Here is a 24,449-nt window from a genome sequence, read left to right as displayed (position 1 = left end):
GTTTAGTTATGACTGCACTAGTAACCGAAGATCCTCAGGAATTACAGCTATCAGGGAAAAGGAAAAGGAAAAGGAAAAGGAAAAGGAAAAGGAAAAGGAAAAGGAAAAGGAAAAGGAAAAGGAAAAGGAAAGAAAACATCCTATATGGCATACAGGCAACACGTTCGAAGACTGATAAATCAAGTTAAAGAGCACCTAAAAATGTTCAGCTAGTTGCATTTCTTGAATGGCTAAATAGTTTCATACATCTCTGGAGAAAAGATATTGGCTTGCTCAATGAAACAGATAATGGGCTATTTGGTGGAAACTGCTAAGGCTTATGTTTGGAGCACATCTCTTCAGTATCTTGGTAAACTCATTTGTATGTATTCATCATTTCAGAAGTTTCCTGTTCCTTCAGGATGCAGTGCCAAAGCCACAAAAAATCTCTCAGAGATATGAGCAAAACTCAAAAGAAGACACCTCCTTTCAGGTTACTGTGGGTCCCTAAATGCCCAATAAGACATTATTTATTTAGATCCCATGATCACGCAAGACAAGTGAGTTTGTGTACATACATATATAACAAATGCCCTTGTTCCTTTTCTCTTTTTTTGGCTAGGATATAGGACAGATTAAAATGTCTGAAAAATGAGAACTTCTATATCTTCTGCAGCAAAATGGTTGTGTTGAAACTTTCTACACAACTGTGACATGAAGTCCTGGACTAAATATTTGGATCTCTACAATGGCATATAAAAATTTTAAGCTCATTGATATAAATTCTATTTGAGGATTTATCCTATTGCAATCTTTTGGCTGAAATAAATGTTAGTCCTATGTAATCTCTTTGTACCTTGAATGGAAGGAGCTAACTATTCTCTACTGCATGCTATCCAATCACTTAACTTCAGTAAGAGGCTCTCAGTCTTAAAATGCCAGATTCAGGTATGAAGGATGGTCAGTTTGATTTAGCAAAGTATTATTAATAAATAGATATAAGTCTGTGAAGTTAATTGCTGCAGTTTAAGTAACTTTGTAGTAGATAGTTCTCCCTTCCTGTTCTATATTTGGTTGTTTCCCAGGAAAAAAATGTTGTACTCTCAATCCCTGCTAAGTAGAAATGAATCTGTCAGTTTTGCTCTATAGAAGGTTTTGAATTTTTAAGCGTGTGTACATGCACCAAAATTTAGATGCATTTTATGCACATTTCATATGTGTGAAGATTTATATACTGTATATGCATGATTGATACAATGTCTATGCAGGTGTGTGTGTTTGTGAAACTATATACTATGCATGGTAAAATACAATTTTCATTAATTTCCATGCTTCTCATTGTTTCACACAGTATATCTAACATGCAGGTTCTCAGCCAACAACATAGCACTACCTACATATAAAAGTGTATACCCATTTATATTCCCACCCAACATACCTTTACTGTGACCACAAACATTCTTTATACATTACTCTATAAATACATTCAACAACCAAGGGGATATCACATATCCTTATTTAAAGTTCAACTATTCACTAACCATTCCATTTATTCTCACAAATAGTTTACTTCTATTATGTACCACTCTTACTGCATTCAGCTATCATATTTCAACCCATATTCATATAAAGTATCTCATAATTCCAGCTAAATCTTATGTTCATGCTTTTTCTAAATCAACAAACATACAATAAACTTATTTCTCTTACCTTTCTGAGTGACTCACTGAAGAGTAAAAATCTGGGCTCATCCTTTCCCCCAGCCCAGCATAAAGCTGGATTGGGTTTCCCAAATTTTGCTCAATGTTACCTCTAATACCCCTACAATCAGAATTCTTCCAAACACCTTCTCAAGCACGTTTAACAAACTAATTCGGCTGTAGTTTTTGTCTTCAATCTTGCTACCCTTCCTGTTGTACAGGGGAACAATAATGACATTCTTACAATCATAATGCATCAATAAAGTGTTATTGCATACATTTTACTTTTTTATTTATTTATCCAGTAAATGTACATAGCCGCTTATCTTACATACTGACTCTGAGTGCATACAAAGTTAAACACACAAAAACAATACAAAAAATAACCAAAAATGTAACAACACAAATCTTTAAAAACTATTTTAAAAACCCACCATAAACTGTGGGGAGAGCGCACTCAATTTCCCTAACAATGCATCCATTTCACATGCTCCATACCCATGTTCCTGGATCCCCAGGCCACATGACAAAGCCATGTTTTCCAGCCCTTCCAGAAGGCCAGTAAGGTCAGGGCAAATCTGACCTCAGAGAGAATGATGTTCCAAAAGGTGGGTGCCATGACAAAAAAGGTTCTCTCCTATGAAAACAAGTCACACAGCCACACCATAAGCAAATCACATCCAAATCTTAGCATTAACACATATCAGCTACTCCTGTAAATTCTCACAAGACTTATGACAACCATGTATTTCACATCTATTCCTTCAATTCCAGGCAGCTTACAATCATAAAGATGAAAATAGATAAAACCATTAAAACAGTATAAACCATAATTGCCTCTTATATTGCTATCATATAACTCGAGTTCTTCTGACTAATGGTTCTACAGAAGTGAATAGTTTTGACTGCCTTTCTGGGCTGAATTATGATTTTGAAGAGAGGGGACATCATTACCTCTTTCAAGGCCAGTATAGGTAGTCCTCACTTAACAACCATTTGTTTAATGATGATTCAAAGTCACAATGGCCTTGGAAAAACTGCTTTACGACCTATACTCACACAACCACTCCAAACCATTGCACCACCACCCGCAGTCACATGATTGCAATTTAAACCTTTTTTACAACAGTTGTAAAGCATATCACCTTGCTGTTAAGCGAATTCCGGCAAAAAGCATCCATTGGGGAAGCTGGATTCACTTAATGACCACATGATTCACTTAACAACCATGGGGATTCACTTTACAACCATTGTAAAAATGGTCATAAAATGAGGTTCGGTCATGTGGTGACTCACTTAATGACTGCTCTGTATAAATACCAATTTTTTGGTCCCTAATGTGCTCATTAAGTGAGGACTACTTGTAGTAGCATCCTGACTTTCAATAATATGTTCACCAACTCCCAAACCCAGCCAACAGAGACATGTGTTAAGTCCACAAGTGACAGAACTTATCCCATAGAGAACTCTGTCTACTATTTTAGGTGTCACAGTCTCAAAGAAGTCCTGGGTGAGTCTACAGTATGGTACCTCTACCCTCTCTGACCAATTGGGATCCAACTCTACATAAATGTGGATGATTTTATCTACAAAAATGCCTAGCAAAATGATCACAGAGGCCTGCAGATGTGTCTTTTGGGTCAGCCATCCCCAGCAGAGAGAGTGTCACAATAAACAGAGCCATCAGGCAACATTCTATAGATGTTCTCTGTGTGTGTGCGTGCGTGTGTGCATTTGCTGCCCTTATCACCAGACTGTAGACTCAGACCTAAGTTCATGCCTGGTAATCTTCTCTCTTTGCTTTCTGCCAATATTGCTCCAAGCATCTCCTCAGATGCTTATCTTGCTTAAAAAAACACATACTTTAAAAATTTACTAGTACTTTCCAGGCATTTTAGGGTGGTGTTCACTGATTTTACTATGATGCTACATAGAGGATTTCTAATTTTACAGAGTGGAACAAACCTCTTGTATCAACTTCATCTTCCTCATTCTGAAGTCATTCTACTCTCACATCTTTCCTTTTCTTTCATGTACATTTTTCCCAAGACCATTCTTGATACTACAAAATGATGCTTTGTCCCACATTCAAAACCTCTCATTGTTCTTGTATCCTTCACTAATTTCCTCAGTGTTTAATCATAAACAACAAATCAGGGATGCTTTTTCATTCTTTTCTTTTCCATATCTACATATGAATAAACTTATGCTTAAATGTATCAAAAACCAAGGCAGTTGTTTTTGACACGAAAAATGGAGTGAATAACAGCAGGTTACATGTAAATGTCCAAAACCTAGATCAGGTGGATGAATCTGTGTACCTTGGTAGAAAGTTTACTAAAGATGAGAACATGGAGGGAAAAATGTTAAGATGTGAAAATGCTGGTAGAAATACAGTGCATACTTTGTTATCTGTTGAAATAACAAAAAATGGTTGTGTATTAGGTCCTTCAGCCTACTTAGTTATATGGAAGCCAGAGTTGGATATGTCAGGAGAAATATAAAAGATGGGTGCAAGGTTAAACAAAAAGAGGATAGGATCAACAATGAACAATTGATAAATGAACATGGATTGACTGCAAAGTGAGTGACAATTGTGAAAAAAGTAAACCAAGATGGTTTTATCATATATAGAGAATTAATGACTACCAAATTGCAAAAACAATCACACAAATAAAGAATGAATGGGTAAAATAAAAATAAATAAAAAGAGGAAGACTGAGGAAGCCATGACTGGATGGAATTTATCGGATCCACAAAAAAAAAAAGGAGATGTTTAAGAACAAAGGCAGTATAGGAAGCAGCATATGGATTATTTGTAAGGATGGAAAGGTATGAAGAGATATAGAAAAATGTGTTGTTAAGAACTAGACATGAGCCAGTTTGGTCTAGTTGTTAAGGCACTCAGCTAGAACTGAGTTCTAGTCCCGCCTTAGGCACAAAGCCAGCTGGGTGACCTTGGGCCAGTCACTCTCTCTCAGGCCTAGGAAAGAGTAATGGCAAACCACTTCTGAAAAACCTTGCCAAGAAAACTGCAGGGACTTGTCCAGACAGTTGCTAGGAGTCAACACTGACTCAGAGGCATGCGCGCGCACACACACACACACACACAGTTATGCAGTAGTTTGGATTTGATCCCCAAAAAGTGCTTCAGAGTACTCTGGAGTGGAATGTAGCACTCATTTACAACTTTTTCAAGTGGCTGTTATAAAGAATTGTATACTGGTGCTACATTCAAGCACCTTTCTAGGATCACAGCAGAAAATACATACATACATACATACATACATACATACATACCTAGGTACATACATATATATAATTTTAAGGAGAAATACAAATATTTTAAACAATCTTAAGCATACATTCAGATGCAAGTAACTTATTTGGGGGGAAAATCCTTTTTTTAATTCAAGAACACTATTGCAAAAGCTGGAGAAAATGTGAGAATGGAAGAATAATTACTGTTTGTATATTAGTTTGGGGAATGCACATTAGAATGAGCCGAACAATTTTTTTTCCAACCCCTAATTTCTGGTGCTGTCATTTTTCAGAAGGAAACTATGCCTGAATGTTCCACTACTTCTGGAAAGGAACATATGAATACATGTTTGTTGATATAGTCATTAGTAGTTTCTCAAATTACTCTCACCTTTGTTGGAACTTTACAAGTAACCAATGAAGTACACATTTTGCCATGAAGTAATTCATTACAGTATTTTTTCAGTATCATGCTCTGAGTTTTTGAAGTTGTCTCCTAATGAAGAACCATGTGTTTGACCCTTTCAAGATATTTAACACACCTTCAGAAAGCAGGCTAAAAAGAATTGGGCCAACCATTTGAACCATATATGCCATGTAGTTATTATAAAATGTCACCTACCAATGAAGAAAAACTATGTCAATATAATCTACATATCAGCTTCATCTTTTTTTTATTAGGTCACTATTGCTAACTGTTTGTTGCACATGGCTGACAACTTATTTAACATTTTTAATAATTGATCACTTATTTGAATTGTATTTTTAGATAAAAATGAGGTTTTAAAACTTAATCTCTATATTCCAAGAGAGTGTTCAGTTGATAACTTTTTAGTGGATATATCTGCACATCACCATGCACCAGCATTTTCAATTAATTCAATTTAGTAACATATGAAGCTGCTTGTACAACATCAGCCTGCCAGATGGCAATTATTGTCTTGAAAAACTTTAAATAACATATACCCCATGCTACTAACCAATGTTGTTTTCTTTCTTGCCACAGAATCATCTTTAGTATAAAATCAAATAAATCATAAACCATCTCTCCTGAATTTCTGAATGCCATCCAAAGTTGCTTTTTTAATAATGCCTTTAGAAAAGCCATGTTTAATTTTTCCCTGAAATCCTATATAATGATAGTATGTTCATTTTACAAATGCAGGGTATTATACTATTACAATGACATAATTTATAAATGAGGAAGAGGTGTTATTTTGGATTTAGATGAACCAAAAGATTTGCAGGTATCCAAAATACACAAACAGATTCAAAATTTAGGGGAGGAAAAAAGTTCTAATCCATGCTCAAAAGTCACAGAATGCTGAGTGTGGATGGATATGGGATGGGACACAGGAAATGGGACAAACAGGAAATGAGATGTCCTGTAAGAAAATATGGCTCAGTTGAAACATGAACACAGTCACTCCATACTTTAATGGTCACAGATCTGAATAAATGTATTACTGGACTATGCTGGAAACAGCTAAAGGAACTTGTCATCTTGTTCTAAGACATGGAAAAAGCTCATTAGATATCTGTGTTTGCAGTAGCTTAATCAAAATAGTCATTAGGTCAGTAAAGAACATGGATCCCTTATTGTTGAAGCTTCTAATATGCAATGCATATGGATGAGATTTTATAAATTATGACATAATTTATTACAAAACAAACATTTGTGCACTGGAGTGACTTCCTTTCTGTTAATACAGCTTTTAAAACTGTACCTACGGTCACATATCAGGTGGCTGATCTTGTCTCAGCTTGGAAACTAAGTGAATCCAGGCCTGGTAAGGAATATTTGGGCTTGTAGACTAAACTAGATGCTGAAAATATACTGTGTGCATGTGCATGTAGGGGAAAACAGGGGCAAACTACTTTTGTGCAGCTGCATGGTTGTGTCCATATGGTAATCAAGAGGCATGCTCATCTTGAGGCATGTTTATTTCTATCTATGTTCACAGACAGCATCCCTTGTCAACAATATTTCTCCCCTCCCAGTAAATAACCTTCAGAAAAATAATAGAACTGACTTCTTTCTGGCAAATGTTGCCTCTAGCTGTTACAAAGGGAATCCTTTCTTTTCAACAGCTGACCTTGAAGATCTGAAGATTTACTTCAGAAAGAAAGAAAGAAGAATTAAATGTTATAATGTATTTGGCTCCAAACCAACAGTCAGTGCAGAATATAGCCTTTTCAATCTGATGCCCTCCAGATATGTTGGAAGTATAAATCCCAAAATTTCCAACCAGCACAGTCATAGCATGTGATTAAAGGAATCAAAGCCACTCCATACAAGGAAAATTTCCTACACGGGAATAATTTTTGAATGTTCAATAAATGCATACACATTGGATGAGAATATGTAAGTCAATTTGCTTTGTGAATTTTCATCAAATTATGGATGGGGCAAAAATGCAGGACCATTAGCAACAAGGTGAAAAGTATAGAGAACAATAAAATTGTGAAGTAACGAGCATCAGATTTTATGACAAATTATATGATTACTGACCTATCCTAAAATGGTTTTGAGATCCACTCAAGAAGAAATGTTATTCACCTTGTTTATAAGAAAAAACACAATCTTTTTTTTAAAGGAAGTAACTGGGCCCAGTTTACAAAATACTATTGTTATTTATAGAAACATGTATTTCAGTTACCTTCTTCTGAAAAGGTATTACATGATTTCATAGATCCTGACTTGTAAATAGTCAGGTACTATAATTTATCTAGAACTTCCTGACAGAGTTCTGGCTTCAAAAGATCACTGATTAAGATTTTCCTTAAGTCTCCACAGAACAACCAGCAGCCACCATTTTCTCAGCAAGAGAGAATAGTCTCTGTGTCATGTCCTTGTTTGCACTCTTAAAAATCAACACATGCAGTGAGATATGCTGATAATTGAATATACTTAGATGAAATAAATGCATAGGATTGTTGAGATATTAAAGAACATTCTAAGAATGTCTCAACTACTCTAACAATGATTCATCTGAAGTAGGAGTTGAAAAATATGTATTAATTAATGCAGGGTAAATAGCTAATGGGCACACTGGAATTTTAGCATATGTCATTCTCTCAAAATGTGCACTTAACAGAATAAAAGCTGGTTAGGTTACTCCCTACCATCATCTTTCTCATCTCAGCTTCCCTCAGTCTTTTTTTTGGGGGGGGGGGGAAGATGTTCCCCTCTTCTAGCCATTTTTTTTTTTTTTAATTCTTATGGGACCCAAGAGTATTTTTCTAAATAAAGATGTTGGCTGAAGTTGGTCCTTTGCTTTCCAACACTTCTATTTTATTCCTGTAATTAAACTCAGATCTGACTGGGAGGCTGGTGAGTATTAGAGATGTTCATGGGCAACATATTATACATTCTTCATTAACAAATTTCTATTCCCATTACCACTGTGGTGGGAAACCACCACCACCACCACCCCTCAAAAAAACAAGGCTATAGCTAGACCGGGAAGTTAAAAAAAAGGCCCAGAAGAAAGCAATGGCAACCACTTCTGTATTGCTATTAAAAGCTGGTGTGCAATCTTGGAGCACTTCTGTTCTTGCTGAAACAGTTGTGGCCAGTAGGTCTTTTCCCCAATTTCATCAGGTGTCCCATTTCTAACTATTCCTGCAGCAGAAGGTATGGAGAATAATCATTCATGTCCTCATCACCTCATATATGGGCTACTATAATGTACGTTACATGAGACTTCCCTTGAAGACCATCTGAAAACTGCAGAAAGGGCAAAATGTTGTTGTTGTTGTTCAGTCGTTAAGTCGTGTCCGACTCTTCGTGACCCCATGAACCATATCGTGCCAGGCACGATATGTTATCGTGCATCCCACATGTTAACTGGGGCAACTTAATGTTGTCAGGCAACACCAATATTGTGGGAGTCAAAATAATTAAACCAGCATAAAAGCATTATAAATGCATCCATCATGTATATGCAAGTAAACAAACCAAATTCATATTTTGAAATATTTTGGGAAAGTCGTCCCCTTATATGTCATAAATGTTACAGGTTGTAAAACTGAAAAGGATGATTGAAAATCAAAGGGCTTTGTCTGGCCAAAACATTTATGTTCAAATAACTGCATCACTGCATGGTTCTTTCATAAGTAAGAAAGTTGCCCTGAATTTTTAAAGCATAAATTATTATGATCTTGCGTGGATTCATAACACCTTTATGGTATAGATGGACAGCAGTGAACAGTGTTGATCTCTGATGTTCTGAACAAATTTCTGCAAACCTATATATTTTAAAAAACTGTATAAAATGAAACATATTAAATAGTTGTGCATAAAGCAGTGTCTATTAGTATCTATAAAAAAATTCAGAAATCTTTGCAGAAAGATATGGCTTAAATTCCAAAAAGCAAGAGTGTATTTCATAACATTTTAACACGGTTATTGAAAAATAAATTCTGAAATTGAATATTTATACAATACAAGTATTTGAAACACCATCCTAGATCATTTTATACCTCTCACAAAATTCTTGTTTTTTTCAGTTTGGTTTTATGCAAGTCTCTACACATTTTCTTTCCTCCATTTTTCTTTTTCTTAGCTTCATTAAACTACAAATTAATTCTCTCAAAAGCTTGTTCTTACATATTTGCAAACCTTCAAGCAAGAAGATTTGTGTTTTGCATGATGGCACATTGATAGTGATTTAATACAGAGGGCTGGATTTCTGCTGAAACCCCTGAATAGCTTAGTGTTCCTTACCTTATGGAATGGTTTGAATCCTAAAGGATACTTCAAACAGATTAATTACGCACTCTGATAATTTGTTAATAATTTTTGTTTTGGGCCTATTTTCTGTTTGCCCCATTCCTACAATATGATGTGGTTCTTGCTGTGGCTACCATTTGTAGAGATAGATCTAAAATAGCTTCATTCTTCTTCTTTGAGCCTTTTCCAAGGCCTGCTGAATCTCTGTGGTAAACTCTGCCCCAGTTTCTGAAAGATGAAATCTGTGATAGTCAAGTTACAGCTCATATGTAAATCACTTTACATCTTTGATGTGATTCCCTAGCATAGGCAGGAAGATGTGGAGAATATAAATAGTTTCCTAGATTTCTTATGTGCTCAAATGTGATTCCAAACAAAAGATTTCCCAAACCAATTTTGAACAATTCAGGACTCCAGTCTTAATTATTTTAGAGTACCCTTTAAAAGACAGCCAAGAATAAGATGTCAGGTCTCTTTTCCCATGTTTCTGCAGAACTTAATTTCAGCTTTATTTTCCTTTTAATCTTAATCACCTTGGAATGTTATTGCCCATTTCCACATATATGTATATATATTTTGTGTTGTGTACATATGGTAGGTTTTGTGTACATATAGTAGGTTGTCATTTGATTAAGCACTGAATTGCAAGAATATAGAAACCTAGTTCAACATATGAAAATGCCTCCTACTTTCTTCTAGAATTTGGAGCTCACTAGTGAATCTTCTTGGGGAAACCCAATTTTCTTTTCTTTTTCTTTTGGAAACAAATTTTAAAAAGGAAAGCTGGGTTAGCAGTATTTTATTGAAAGGAGAAAATAAGAAATGCTTCCTGGATTGCCTATGTTTTCCTTTGTACAACTCAATATCTTTGATATAAACTCTGGGGACCCCCTAGTTCTATGATTACAAAGAAAGCGAGACAGCAATCAAAAAGCTGATCTTTCTATCCAGATGTAGGCTGTACTGTGGAAATGCCACTCTCTGCTCTGGGTTATTCTATGCCTGTTTTGGAATGAAGCATCACAAAACACCAGAAAGAGATTCTTTCAAATAGTATGACAATGTAGCCAATAATTTATGTATCTTTCCCAGTGACAAACTGCTTCTTAGCCATTTACTTTTGGGGTGAGTGGAAAGTTTTTTGGTCACTTTTCATAAATGGCCAATCAACAGCCCTATTAAGGTTGAGATTATTCTTTTTTTTTTCTTCTACTTCTCAGGGAGGACGTATCAGTTTGCTTGCACTGAGTAGGTGCTAGCTATTCCTGATTAGAAGCAGCCTTTCTTTCTCATTTCTTTTGGTGCAGCCCCCCTCGTACCTTCTTCTTGAAGGGATTTCTGCCTCTGGAAGCAGCGTAGAATTTTTGGTAGGTATTTCTGGATTGTCTTTGGTAGTACTTTCTTTGCCTACTCCTTATTAAGTTCATATACAGTAGATCTCTTCAGATGATTTGGCTTTTAATCAAAGCTGGGAAGAGAAATGACCATCCTTCCTAATTTAATTCATGAGACACAAGAAGATGAGGAGTTGCTATGTGTGTCTACCCTTCATTGTCAATTGGCTTAAAGGCATGGGTCAAAAGCCATCCTTGAACCCCAGGGAATGATGTTAACCAGCAGGGCTAGATAGAACAAGCAATGATCCCTCATCTTCCTTCAAGCAAGAAAACGACAAGAGGAATGAACTGGCTACCTATCAGACTTCTAGGGTAGAAGGATCTAGCAAAGAAATTCATGCTAGGAGGAATAAGGCCTTCCAGTGTGAGAGCAAAATACCTCTGCAGGAGACAATATGTCCTGAACTACAAAAAGACAGTAAGGTTTCTCTCGATTAGGAACATGTTATGAAAGGAGACACTCTGATTTAATGGAAAGAACGAGCAGATTCAAACTTTTGACCATCAGCGTTCCCTGTAGCCTGACACTATTAAAGGTTATCTTTAGTTCAAGTTACAGTAGGTTGCAGCAATTTCATTCTCATCTGCATTTTAACAGTATCACAGTAGCTCTGGCTAAAGCAGCAGTGAAAAGGAAAACAAAAAGAGGAATCCAGGCATAACAGCTGTTTTGCCAAAGGCATTTGGACCTAGAAATATGCTGGGAGAGTGACAGACACACCCATCAGCCTAAGTCATTATGTACAACATATGGTAGGTTGTTGTTTGTGTTGTCATGCTGAGACTGGATATTTTTCACCATAGGCTTAACTAAATTAAGACTGAGAGTCAGTGTGTTGATGTGTTATGGTAATCATGAGACATGGAACTGCATACATTAAGCGACACGAACAGATAGATTTTGAAATCTAAATAAGATGAGGATCCTATCTTTCCTCATTATCTGGCTACAGTGAGAGGGATGCTTTAAAATGATTCCCTCTCTTTCACCAGAGTATTCCAAGGCAGTTGGATCAAGGTAGCTTTGGATTTATGACTGCCATGATCATAATGAGGTTATCCCAACTTGTATTTGGCCCAGCATCTGTAGCATAACACATAATTGATTTCCTTTTTTCCACAGTGCATGAAGATAAAGGTCTTAAGGTAAGGAAATATACAACCTGTCCCTTGTCATGGTCTGGTTATTTCCTGCTGAGAGGCTATTTGGTTTTGCAGAAATGAAAAATTATCATTATAAGGATAATCCACTCCACAGAGTTGATAGATTCTGAATGATTCCTAAGGGCTACAGATTTTTCTAGCTTCTATAGCTGATGCTATGCCTGATGCTCATGCAAAAGTCATTTTGTTTAATATAGAATAACTTGGGCAATTGGCCAAGTTCTGGGAAATGACTAATGGTAACTGGAAGAACAATCAGAATGAAACTGAATCCAGTATTTACTATTCCAGGGTCATCTGAGTAGTCCTTGCCTCCTCTATGTAAAGGTTAGAGAGCTTTAATAAGGGTGGGAAAATTTATGATGGTGGCATCGTCTATGGGCTACTATGTTTGCCTGGCATATATAGTGTTGTTATTTCAACACTATTTTTTTTTAAAAAAAAAATATTCCCAAGCCTTTTAAGGCATCTTATTATGGACATAAGTCATTTAATGCATGTAATTTATATTAACAAATATTTTGTTCCATTGTAATATTTAACATTTGCCATTCACCATCAATGCAGCTCCCATGATTTGTGCATTTTTTATTATGTTGTGCCCATACTGAATCTGGACTTTTTAATGTGTTTTAATCATTGTATAATTCATATGATGTCTGGAGGCTTTGTTTTATAAGGTAACATCACTGAATCTCTTTTCCTTCTTCAAAAAGAAAGAATATTATTTGACACAGAGTCAGTGTAGCTATAAATGAATGTATCTTACTTTCAATTCTTCACTCCGTATTCTAGTTGTGTATATTTACAGAGATTCTGTCCTAGTAGTGATAAATTCTATGACAGAATGATCAGGGTTAATATGCAGTATGTGTATGCGTGTGTGTGTATGCTTTATAAAACCAGAAATTAATGTAGGGGCCAAACCTTCCTCTCTCATCCCTTCTTTCTACTCCTCCTCTTGCATTCTCACTTTGGCACCTCAGTCATGGCTTACATTAACTGAGGAACTCAGGCATAATGTCCATTAACCAATCCAGATAATGAGCTTGCATATTTATTATCATCACCATTTATATTACATGTATTCATATTTCATTAGAATTCATTTCAGTTGTCACATCTTGAGGTTGACGTAAACAAATACCACGCAGTGTAAGAATGGGAATCCAGGACATTAGGAAGTAATGATTCCCCATTTAGTTGCGAAGAAATGATGCCAAAGTTAATGTCAAGGCAGCAAAGTTAACCTCTGCCACCTGTGTGTTTAGATGACCGAATGCCTTCCTTAATGAGGTAGCATGATTTATGATTGGCTCATTTGCCTTCATAATAAATTTATTAAGTGATCATCTCCTCCCTTCCATCTCTAAATCTGTAACTCGCATCATAATAATTGGTGTTTAATCCTCCACCAGCAAGCCATCAAATGGCTTCAAAACAATATAGATGTTCTTTGTCATTCCATTAAACAAGGCAGAGTGGGCAGTAGCAAGAGAAAGGGAAAGATCAAAGTGCTGCTGGAGACAAAGATAAACATCTCAAACCAAAAGGCAAAAAAGTACATGATGATATTTAACAAGACTAATAGAAGTAATGGATTGCCTCTGCAGATATGGAGGATAAAATATGTGATATATAAGGATGTAAAAAAGAGAATACCAGGACAATGAGGATTGGAAATGATCTTATCTCTAATTATTTCATTTGTCTTGATTGCAGTAAATGTGTTTGGTTTTTACTATTTAAATAGTAGCCATAATGTGGGTGTCAGTGATCAGAATAATAGAGGAAGAATTCATCTTTTCCCATACAAATCCCTGTCTTTGCCACTTAACACTCTTCCTCATAGAAGAACTAAAGTCTGCTATCCAGTGTAGGTTCCAGCACAAAAATATGCCAGCTCAAAGAAGTGGACTCTGGATTCCTATTCTGCTTCAGTAGCAAAACAGCACCCAGATTCTTTCCATAAAGATAGCTCAGGAGAGGAGAAAGTGATCAAAGACACAATAGGTGAGGTCAAAGAACCAAAACAGCCATTCTTTCACAAGCAAAAAAATCTTGTTTCTTGTCCTATCACCCCTTTTTTTCTTTCTAACCCAATGCAATGTCAGAAAGAGGAACAGAATTCCATCTGTCCATCTGTATGTATCTCCATGCACCTGTCTGTCCAGGACAATTTTCTGAAAACTACTGGAATGGGTCCAAATTGGTGTTGGTGTTGGAGGAGAAGCTAGCATAGAAAAATCCAGTTCAAAAATGGGCTATATCTGACTGGAGCCGCAGAAAAAAATAATCCAGAAGAATATTCTTCTTAATGCATGCTGATGCAAGAGACAGTTGAATGGCAGCTCAAAATGCTGCTGTCCATTCTACGCATCCCTTTTTCCTTCCTCTCAACCACATGATCCACAGGGAAGTATATACAGCCTTCTCCAGGGTTCCCTATGCTCACAAACACATACAGACTCACACATGTTACTTGGTTATACAAAAAATGCAGATGCCTCTTTTGGCTACTTCTGGTAAAGTATGAGTTTACTTTCTGGGTTGGAAAGAATTCCAGAAGCCATCCATTCAGGCTTTCCATAATTTGTTCTAATAGTTACAAAGCTTCTTCTTTGTCCTGGAGAATGAAAAATTAGCTGTTCTGGAAAGGAATTCTAAAATAGGAAGATAATGCTGGAAACCTAGTCTTCACTTTCTCTTACTTAGAAGTGTTGTGTGAAAGTCTTGATTAACCAGTGCCATAGTAGCGGTGGAGATTACCTGTTGATGGCCATTGCATATGAAAGTTTGTGACAGAGTAAATAGTAAGGAGCATGAATTAATTAATGTAATGGAAGAAATAATAATAGAGATAATATAATATAAAAAATAATAGAGAGCCAGTTTGGTCTAGTGGTTAAGGCACCAGGCTAGAAAGCAGGAGACTGTGAGTTCTAGTCCTGCCTTAGGCATGAAAGCCAGCTGAGTGACCTTGGGACAGTCACTCTCTCTCCCCTAGGAAGGAGACAATGGCAAACCACTTCTGAAATCTTGCCAAGAAAATTGCAGGGACTTGTCCAGGCAGCCACAAGGAGTCAACACTAATTTGAAGGACATACGATGTTAACATAATACCTATTTTACTCTCTTCATCCGGACCTCTAGCCTAATAAAAACATTCCCCACCCCCCACAAAAAAATCATTCTTCTGTGACACTTTTGTTAATCTGAGTAAAGGTATTGCCTAACTATAAATTTTGAAATGTTGTAACAATTTCAAAACCTTTTGACCTCTGGTTGAATTGCAATATATTGGAAAGTTTTTTGGACACCCTGTAGTTTGAAAACCGTATGAACGAAAAAGCTTCATCCAAACCCTCAATAAAGCTGAAATGAAGAAACACTGAATAGATGACAGGGAATAGATTTTTCTCTGAAAGGAGCAGCGTTAGTTTTGGACTTAAATATGCTCAGAACTAGGGTTCCTTTAAATTTAAACTCACCCCAGACTGGCTCCAGTTAGTAGCTTTCACAATGATAGGGAAAGAAAAAACAGATTCTACAAATTTAGAAAATTTGCAGATTGTATTCCCTTTGAAGCAGTGTGTCTCTTCTCACCCATCTTCTGTATTAACTGAAACAAAACAAAATAAAAAATAAAATAAAATAAAATAAAAATGGATCCTTAGCATCAAATCAATGCCATTTTTAGTGAGATACCAACCATGAGAGAAACCACAAACACAACTGAGAAGAAGAATCTGAATTACAGTCTGCTATCCAGCTCAAGAATAATAATAATATGTCCAATCTGTTTTATTTTGTCAGAATATATTATTTATTTAAAGCCTTCTGCTCTGTTGTTGGCTTATATTCTGAGTTCTGCAACAGCATGTCTATTTTGCAGCCAGAAATGTCTCTGAAGCAGTTTTTTACCTTTGCTTTTCAGATCATAAAAGAACTTCATCAGGTATAACAAAGTCCCGAAGGTTTCTGCTGCCTCTAATTCCAAAGCAATTGTATGGGTGTGGCATCTCAGTATCAGTAACACAATTCCTACCAGAGAATATTAAACAACCATTTTCTTATAGGGTTTTCCCACTCTGTACAATGTTACACACTCTCACTAACACAACTTTTGAAAGCAGTTCTGTAAATCGTTCTTCTGATTCACAGATTCATTGACCTCAGAGGCAGATCATCATGGTTTCATACATCTATTCCAGGATAAACAGCATCAGAACAGGAGCCTTACAACTTGCTGGCTTTCTTGAATTAAGCAGAATAATGAGTGCTTGAAAAATAAGAAGCAATCCTTATTTCTCTTACTCCTTTTTAAATTTAGTATGGGAATTTTTAACAGAACAGAATGTGAATATACTTAACATAGCTGAGGTTTGCATGAAAATGCTTTTATAAGGTAACTAGGTCATCTGTATTAGGCCTTCAGTAAAAATAAAAATATTTTTATTCCTTGTAGTGATTAGCTTTTAAAACTAGTTTGTTTTCACATTGGATGAAAAGATTCTTTCTGTCCTATGGCTATCAAGCTCCTCTGATATATTTCTTTTGAAATTTGATTTATCTAAAATAATTTCTAATTATCTATTATTTGCAATTACATTTCACTAGTCTTGACTTTCAGTTTCTTCAGTACATTATATATTTTTGTCTCTGTACATTATTAATATATTAATAAAGCATTGCCAAAATTAGTGTTATATCTATATCTATATATTATATATGCACACACATATGCTTTATGCTTTATTCATGCATGTATGAGAGGTCACTTTTTTCATCATGGAACTCATAATTGTGGAGAAACAGATAAAGAGAAAGAGATCCCAGATACTCTTGCATCTTAATTTACTGTATCGTGTATCTTCATTCTATAAACTTGAATATTTTTGTTATTTCTTAAAATATTACAAAGAGGTTGTTCATGAATTTGCATGTGCAATCACATCATATTTGTTTTTTTCTAACAAACTGAATGAGAAGAAGTTAATGTAAAGTGATGCAGTTTCATTCAGAGAGGTGCCTGATGGATTACTGAGAGTCATTCATGATGAAAACTGTTCCATTTATTTTGGGCATGAAAATGAGATGTAAGAGGTTGACAAAGTATAACAGGGCAAGAGTCTTCTGCCTCTGAAAAAGGGATATTGATGTACCCCAGATAAACCCCTCCATGTTCTAGCTTTCCTAAAAATCAGATTCTTAAAGGAAGAAAATCCTGGATTCAATGATATTTATTTCATTGTTTTGAAAAAGGGTGGGATTTTGGGGGGGGGGGGAGTCATTACCTTAAGAAGAAAAAGGTAAATGAAATGTTAGTCATTGGACTATGTAATGTGACAAACGTAACAAATTGTGGGATCCAGACTCTCAGCCTTTCAGCTGTCTTTGCTGGTGATGCAGAGAACCTGAATACAGTAATTTCCATGTAGACATTCCACAGCCACAGCTGTTAACTGCTGTAATAGTTTTACTTTTCTATTTTTCTGCACCTTGAAAACAATTCTGGATAATTTATGATGTTACCATACATCATTAGGATATGCAGATCTATTGAAGTCTAATCCAGGTCTTTAACAAGCTCTTATGGAAACTGGTGTTGGTTCTTCTTAGAGCTCCAAAATAATATTGTCAAACCAAGAACATGGAAATCTGATTCTTAGACAAGCCCTAAAGAATGACATAGTAATCTTCAATACAAAATTCTCCTTCTCCTTTTTTAGACAATATAATATGGTGTTTAAGGCAGAAGCTGCTCCATCAATGTCACATCTTATACAAGATTCTGTGTGTATGTATATGGATGCGTGTATCCATGCTGCTATAACTGTGTGTGATTTTTCCCAGCAAGTTATGAATGTGTTATAGAAACAGCCAGAAATGCTTACATTATCCAATGTTCTGTGCCGTCTGCTGCCTATTTTAGATACAGTGCTTATATTTTGAGTACACAAACTTTCTGCTAAATCAGTGGGCTTTTATAAATAAATCCACTATAACGCAAACAGCAGGCTAAAAATTTGCATTTCAACAGCTTCATAGTCTGAAATACTTTCCCACTGAAGGTCATTCTTCTGAGATCCATATTGTATTGTTTCCCTGGCCATTCTCCATCTCTTCCAGGCAATGTTAACTGCAATCTCTGTGCCATTTTCAGCTTCTCCTTTCATCTCCATTTTTCTACACACTTTCCCTTTTTTCATTTCTGTCAAATTTCAGCTTACTCTTTTTGGGCAATACTGCTTATTTTACTACCTGATGAGGCTATATAAATATGTTGAAGAACACTTGTCTTACTTAACTGAAACAACAAAGTCTATTTGTGCCCTTCCAAGATGATACCTGGATTCACACATCACACTAAGCATGCTGGGATCTATCTGATTTTGTAGATAATGCTTTATGGATTGTTCAACAAAACATAGTTAATGTATTGTCAAAGTCCTCTGAAGATGCCAGTCACAGATGCTGGCAAAACGTTAGGAACCAAAACTTCCAGAACACATCCACACAGCCCGGAAGACCCACATCAGCCATCAAAACATAGTTACATATATTATCTGAAGCACCCTTCATAGTTTTCTAGCTAGTAATTTTTAAAAATTTCTTTCTAACTTTCATCATTGAAATACTCTACACTAGACTTTGCCAATACACATATCTTGGCTGCCCCAAACCACCATATTTTATGGTTGATCCGCTGGCTTTCTAATTGTCTAATAATATTTTTAGTATGAGACTAAAGCATAAAAATATTTTCTGTCACCTAACTTTCACTACTAAAAATGTGATTAGACAATTAGAAAGCCAGCGGATCAACCATAAAATATGGTGGCTTGGGGCAGCCAAGATATATATATTGGCAAAGTCTAGTGTAAAGTATTTCAATGATGAAAGTTAGAAAGAAATTGTGTGAGCAGGAACAGAAGTTTAACTGGCTAGGGATTATGGAAATTGAAGCCAGTACATCCAGAAGCATCAAGTTGGGGAAGACTGTAGCATATCAGTTACATTTGTTTTTTTCAGATAACCCAGTTGCTTAAACTAGATTACTCTGGCAAATTGTGCATTACCCATTTGCATGTTATACATTTGGACACCCACCTAAGTATTATTTATGGAGAATACCACCCTGACTACAATATATAATATGTGAATTAGCTTGCAATTATCATTAGCAGATCTGACTGACCAACAAAAGCACAATGTAGAATACATCTACAGTTATATCCATTATAACTTCCTCCTTTTGTTATCCCAGTTTTCCAACAGATATATTTTAGCCACAGCGTTCTAAGTATTCAGGCAACCTTGTATCTTTGCTTTCTAATGGAGAGAAAGCATTCCTCCGTGGATGCACATTGGGAAACCAAGCAAAGAACTAGCCATTATCTCTAAACCCAGAGAAGCAGGCAGACATCAGACTTGTCTTTGATCTCTGGAAGCAGAATATCTCACCAGAGGAGTCAAGGAGAAGATGAGCACATTATTCCAACAATATTTCATAGATCAAGTATAAGCAGGTACCATTTCAAGAGTGCATGTCTTAAAGCAGATTAGGTGGCAGTTGTACTTACAATTAAAGATGGCAAAATCACATTTTATTAGTTATAATGTTGCTATTAACATCCTTGAGTACTGATATATAGAAATAAGATAGCTTCAATTATATCTGCTAAAAATACATGTTGTGAAAAAGCATGCATTCCAGTGACAGATATAATGCACACACACATACACATACAGAGAGATATAGATAGATGATAGGTAGGTAGGTAGGTAGGTAGGTAGGTAGGTAGGTAGGTGATAGAGAGAGAGAGAGAGAGAGAGAGAGAGAGAGAGAGAGAGAGATGGCAACATTTTTATGTATGTTCTCATACATGTACCAGTAACACTCTTGAAAATCCAGTTTATTACAGTCATTACTATCTGATGATAACCATGCTCCCTAAAGGATCTACTCTATCTATCTATCTATCTATCTATCTATCTATCTATCTATCTATCTATCTATCTATCTATCTCATTCTTTTGCTTGGGTCATTAAGTATTTATGTATTAGATACTCATATGCTTGAGAACTAATGTATAGTCATAAACCATCAAGCCATTTTTTTTTCTCTTCTATTCTGATCCAAATGGAACAATTTGGGACCAGAAAGCAGAGCAAATAACTCCTTTAAGGATTTGTTGACACTTCAGCCTTGCCCCCAAGTCAAGAATCCATCATCCAATGACAGCAGAGTGGAAAACATGGCTCCTTGGATGAAATTGATGCATACTTCCTAGGAATTTGCAATCAATCAATTTAGCACAGATCAGCTTTAACGACTCAACTAGCTGAACCCCTCCCCAATTTGAAGTCCACACATGAATCATAATATCATCTGATTTCTTTTTGTTTGAAAACAACCATGAAGATTTCTCAGGATGGATTGATCAAAAAGTTTAGTCCTAGATTCCTTTCAGATACTGTGTGGAGTACCATGTCAAATTTATCCGGGTAAATAATTAATTTAAACGTGTGTAGCCTTCAGAAGAATCATAAATCATAAAAATGGATGTGGAAGCAATACGAGTGCTCAATTTTTTTTTTTTAAAATCTATTCTATGGAGATAGTTACACAGTCCATCTGGGCAAACTTATTGGATTGTTGCTGCTGTTGTTACTGACATTATCCCAATTTCCTGAAAGCTTTCTTCCACTATAAAAGAAGTTTCCATTTTAGTATCTCATTTATTTTCATGGCACTTCTAAACTTATCGTATTTTATTGCAATGGGAGGCCAGAAAACAGTGGCTGTTTTTCACCTCTCTCTGTCACTCTGCACTGCCTCTAACTCCTCGCACTTTTTGATTGTTAAAAGTCTCATGGGAGGAGTCTTCTCTCTTGATGTTTTCTCTGGGACTTAACTGAAGTGCAGGGAGCCAGGGAGGCTCCACTACAACAGAGAAAGAACCGTACAGTGAAAGACAGCACAGTCACAGGTACGTTTTTCGCCTATTCTTTAACAAAGAGAAGTGTACTCCACCCACGAACATTTCATCAATATCTCCCCCTTAAAAAAAACAAAAGAAAAGAAAACACATCTAATTAAAAAAAATCGCATTAGCCTGAGTGAAAATGGTTGCAAAAAAAAGTAAACTTTTGAGGGGGGTTGGAGGTTATTTATATATCTATTTACTTAAATCAATTTATTTGCCTGCCCATCTTCCCTCTTTTTTTTTTTTTTTTTAATCATGAAAACAACTCAGTGTACTCTGCTTGGAATAATTTACTAATGTTATGTTGAACTTTAATTGTATAACTTAGTGATTATCTGTCCATTTATAGATATTACCTTTCTTGAAAATATCTGTTTTAAATAACAAATTTAAAAAATAAACAATAAAGAGAGAGAAAAAAAGAATAAATAGCTAATTATATATGCAAACTTTTTATTTATTTTTTGGTACAATAGGAAGGGCTAGTGACTATCTTACCAAAACAATTATGTCTGTTTTATATATATTGCATATTTCATTTTGCCTGATTTTGTTTCATCTTTACTGTAAGCTTCTTTGAGGGCTAAGGTGTTAACTTCATTATGGAATTAAATTAATTGATCTGGCTTGCCATCTAAAGCTCCACAAATGCTTTGAAAATGCCTTATGTTTCTTCAGCAATAATTTCATCAATCAATTACTTTCGAATGTTACTTGGAATTCTTTGTGAAAGAGTGATACAAAAATGAAAAAAAAAATCTAAAAAGCTATAGAAAGTTACAGCCAGCTACATTTTATATCAATAAAGCATAGATACCAAAATAACTCCATAGTTATTTCATTTTTCCAGCTATGCTTTACAGCTTCCATCTTCTTACACAATAACCTTCTCCAGCTTCCCTCAATTCCTTCAGCTCATTTCAATCACTTTTTTTGGCAGCTTATCCATCATTTTATTTTGCAAAATGCAATCAGATTATCACCAAATATATTCAGCATTATTTGGGCTTGTTGCACAACTGAATTGCACCATAAGGATATAGTCACCTTATGCAACATGAGCTCTGTTGAAAAGGATGCCAAGCAAGTTACTGATGGAAAGAGACATGTCAGTGAAAAAGAAAATAAATGAACAAAATAACATCATCCATATGCCTCTTCTGTGAAGCTGTATTGATGAATGGCTATAAGGTCTGATATATACTTGAGGCAATTATAGATATTTTAGTACAAAAAAAAAATAGCATAACGGAATAATGGTGATTGCAGGGCTTGGCAATCTGCAGGTGGTTCCAGATCCCTCCTTTTTGTAGCCCTCAAACCAAAATAATTGCTGCAATTTCCACATTTTGGAATTGGAAACATCCACAAATTGTAATGTGAATCCTAACAAGTACGGATTAACCTGCTTTAATAAACAAAATAAAAATGGGGATGGGGAAAAAGGACTAGAAAAACCCAAACCCACCCTAGCTATACATCACTTTTCTCCAGATGAGAAAGCCTTCCACAGCATTGTGCAATTCACCTTCTGGACCTGAAAAAGTTGCCTATCCCTAGGGTAAAAGTACTTCACACAATTCCTACAAATTCCTATACTATGAAGAAATAGACAATCTTAATAGGCATTTGACAAGGCTTCTTTATTGGGGAGGGGCTCCTTATTTTTTAGGAGTACAAATCTTATTTTCCCATGTTTCAGTAGAACAAATAAGAGTGGAGAATATCTTTATATTCCTTCTTTGCTGTTTCCTATAACATGGTTTACTATGACTATCACTTTTCCTTCCTTCCTTCCTTCCTTCCTTCCTTCCTTCCTTCCTTCCTTCCTTCCTTCCTTCCTTCCTTCCTTCCTTCCTTCCTTTTTGTGCCTTCAAGTTATTGTTGACTCCTGGCAGCTGCCTGGACTAATCCCTGAAGTTTTCTTGGCAAGGGTTTTTAGATGTGGTTTGCCATTGCCTGCTTCCTAGAGCTGAGAGAGCGTGACTGGCCCAAGGTCACCCAGCTGGCTTCATGCCTAAGCCGGGACTAGAACCAGATGGCAGCAAAGAGATACAGAACATTCTCTTTGCTCCCTTCTCTTGATATCCAGATGTCTGCAGCACAAGTATGGTAGCCCTAACTATGACCCTGCAGTCTATGGTTTTCATTATACCTGAGTGCTTTAAAAGAAAAACAAAATACATTTGGCTGAAAACTTGGGCAGATTTATTTCTGTCCTTAGAAAAACATATTTAGGAAGACTGAACTCATTTAGAATGAGACTTTATTCATTTGTTTTAATTAGTTTATTTTAAAACATTGATATAGCACTCTTCATCAAATAGGTTCCAAAGTGATGACCATTAAATATATAATAAAACAAAAATATTCAATAAAACTACAATAATACCGATAAAATAAAATAGCAACTGAAAATTCAGCAGGCTGAGGCATTTTTCAGATTAAGTGGCCTGGAAAAAATCAAATCTTAGTATGCGGTGTAGATATAGGACACATTTCTTTATAGAACAAATGTATGAATGTATCTGGAGTTTGGTTTCACTCCGTATATTGTTTTTGCAACTTAAACTGAGTATATTGTTTTTCCAACTTAATCTGGTTTACTTATGTTTCTGAGTAAAAATTGCAAAAATTGAGTAGACTTTGTATTAATATTTATACACATTTTGGGTGTGGATCCATACACACTGTTTTATAATGAATGCAGAAATTGTTTCACAACATTTTGAAAATGGTGGAAATTGAAGAATAATTTTAATTTCATTTGCTTTCTGATTTAGGAACTGTAATTTAGCTTTCTTTGCCCCCCCCTCCAAAATGCAAGCTGAATAAATTTGTCTTCCATCACTATAAAGATGTTTTCATAGCCACCAAAAAAGTTGTTACCACTCTCCCAGCAAGAAAGATGATTCAGTGCAATATCATAAAACATGCCTAGGCTACTAAAGAGATACAACCCTAGTGCCAATTTTCAGATGTTTAAAGTCACCCTAAAATAAATAGAACACATATAAAAGTCCATTTCTTCTGCAAGAGTATACTGGGAATAGCATATCTAACCACAGGCAAATGTAGAAAACTACCACAATATCCCTAAATTGATCAATAGTAAGTTACAACAAAGTGCTACCTGTAATAGTTTTAATATCTAAGAGATTAGATAGATAGATAGATAGATAGATAGATAGATAGATAGATAGATAGATAGATAGATAG

The sequence above is a fragment of the Python bivittatus genome, unplaced genomic scaffold (assembly GCF_059951505.1).
Source record: "Python bivittatus isolate LINGU-HERP-01145 unplaced genomic scaffold, Pbiv_v1 ctg000700_np1212, whole genome shotgun sequence".
NCBI classification, from domain to species: Eukaryota; Metazoa; Chordata; class Lepidosauria; order Squamata; family Pythonidae; genus Python; species Python bivittatus.
The sequence above is the reverse complement of the archived record's forward strand: the minus strand, read 5'-3'. Positions refer to the sequence as shown.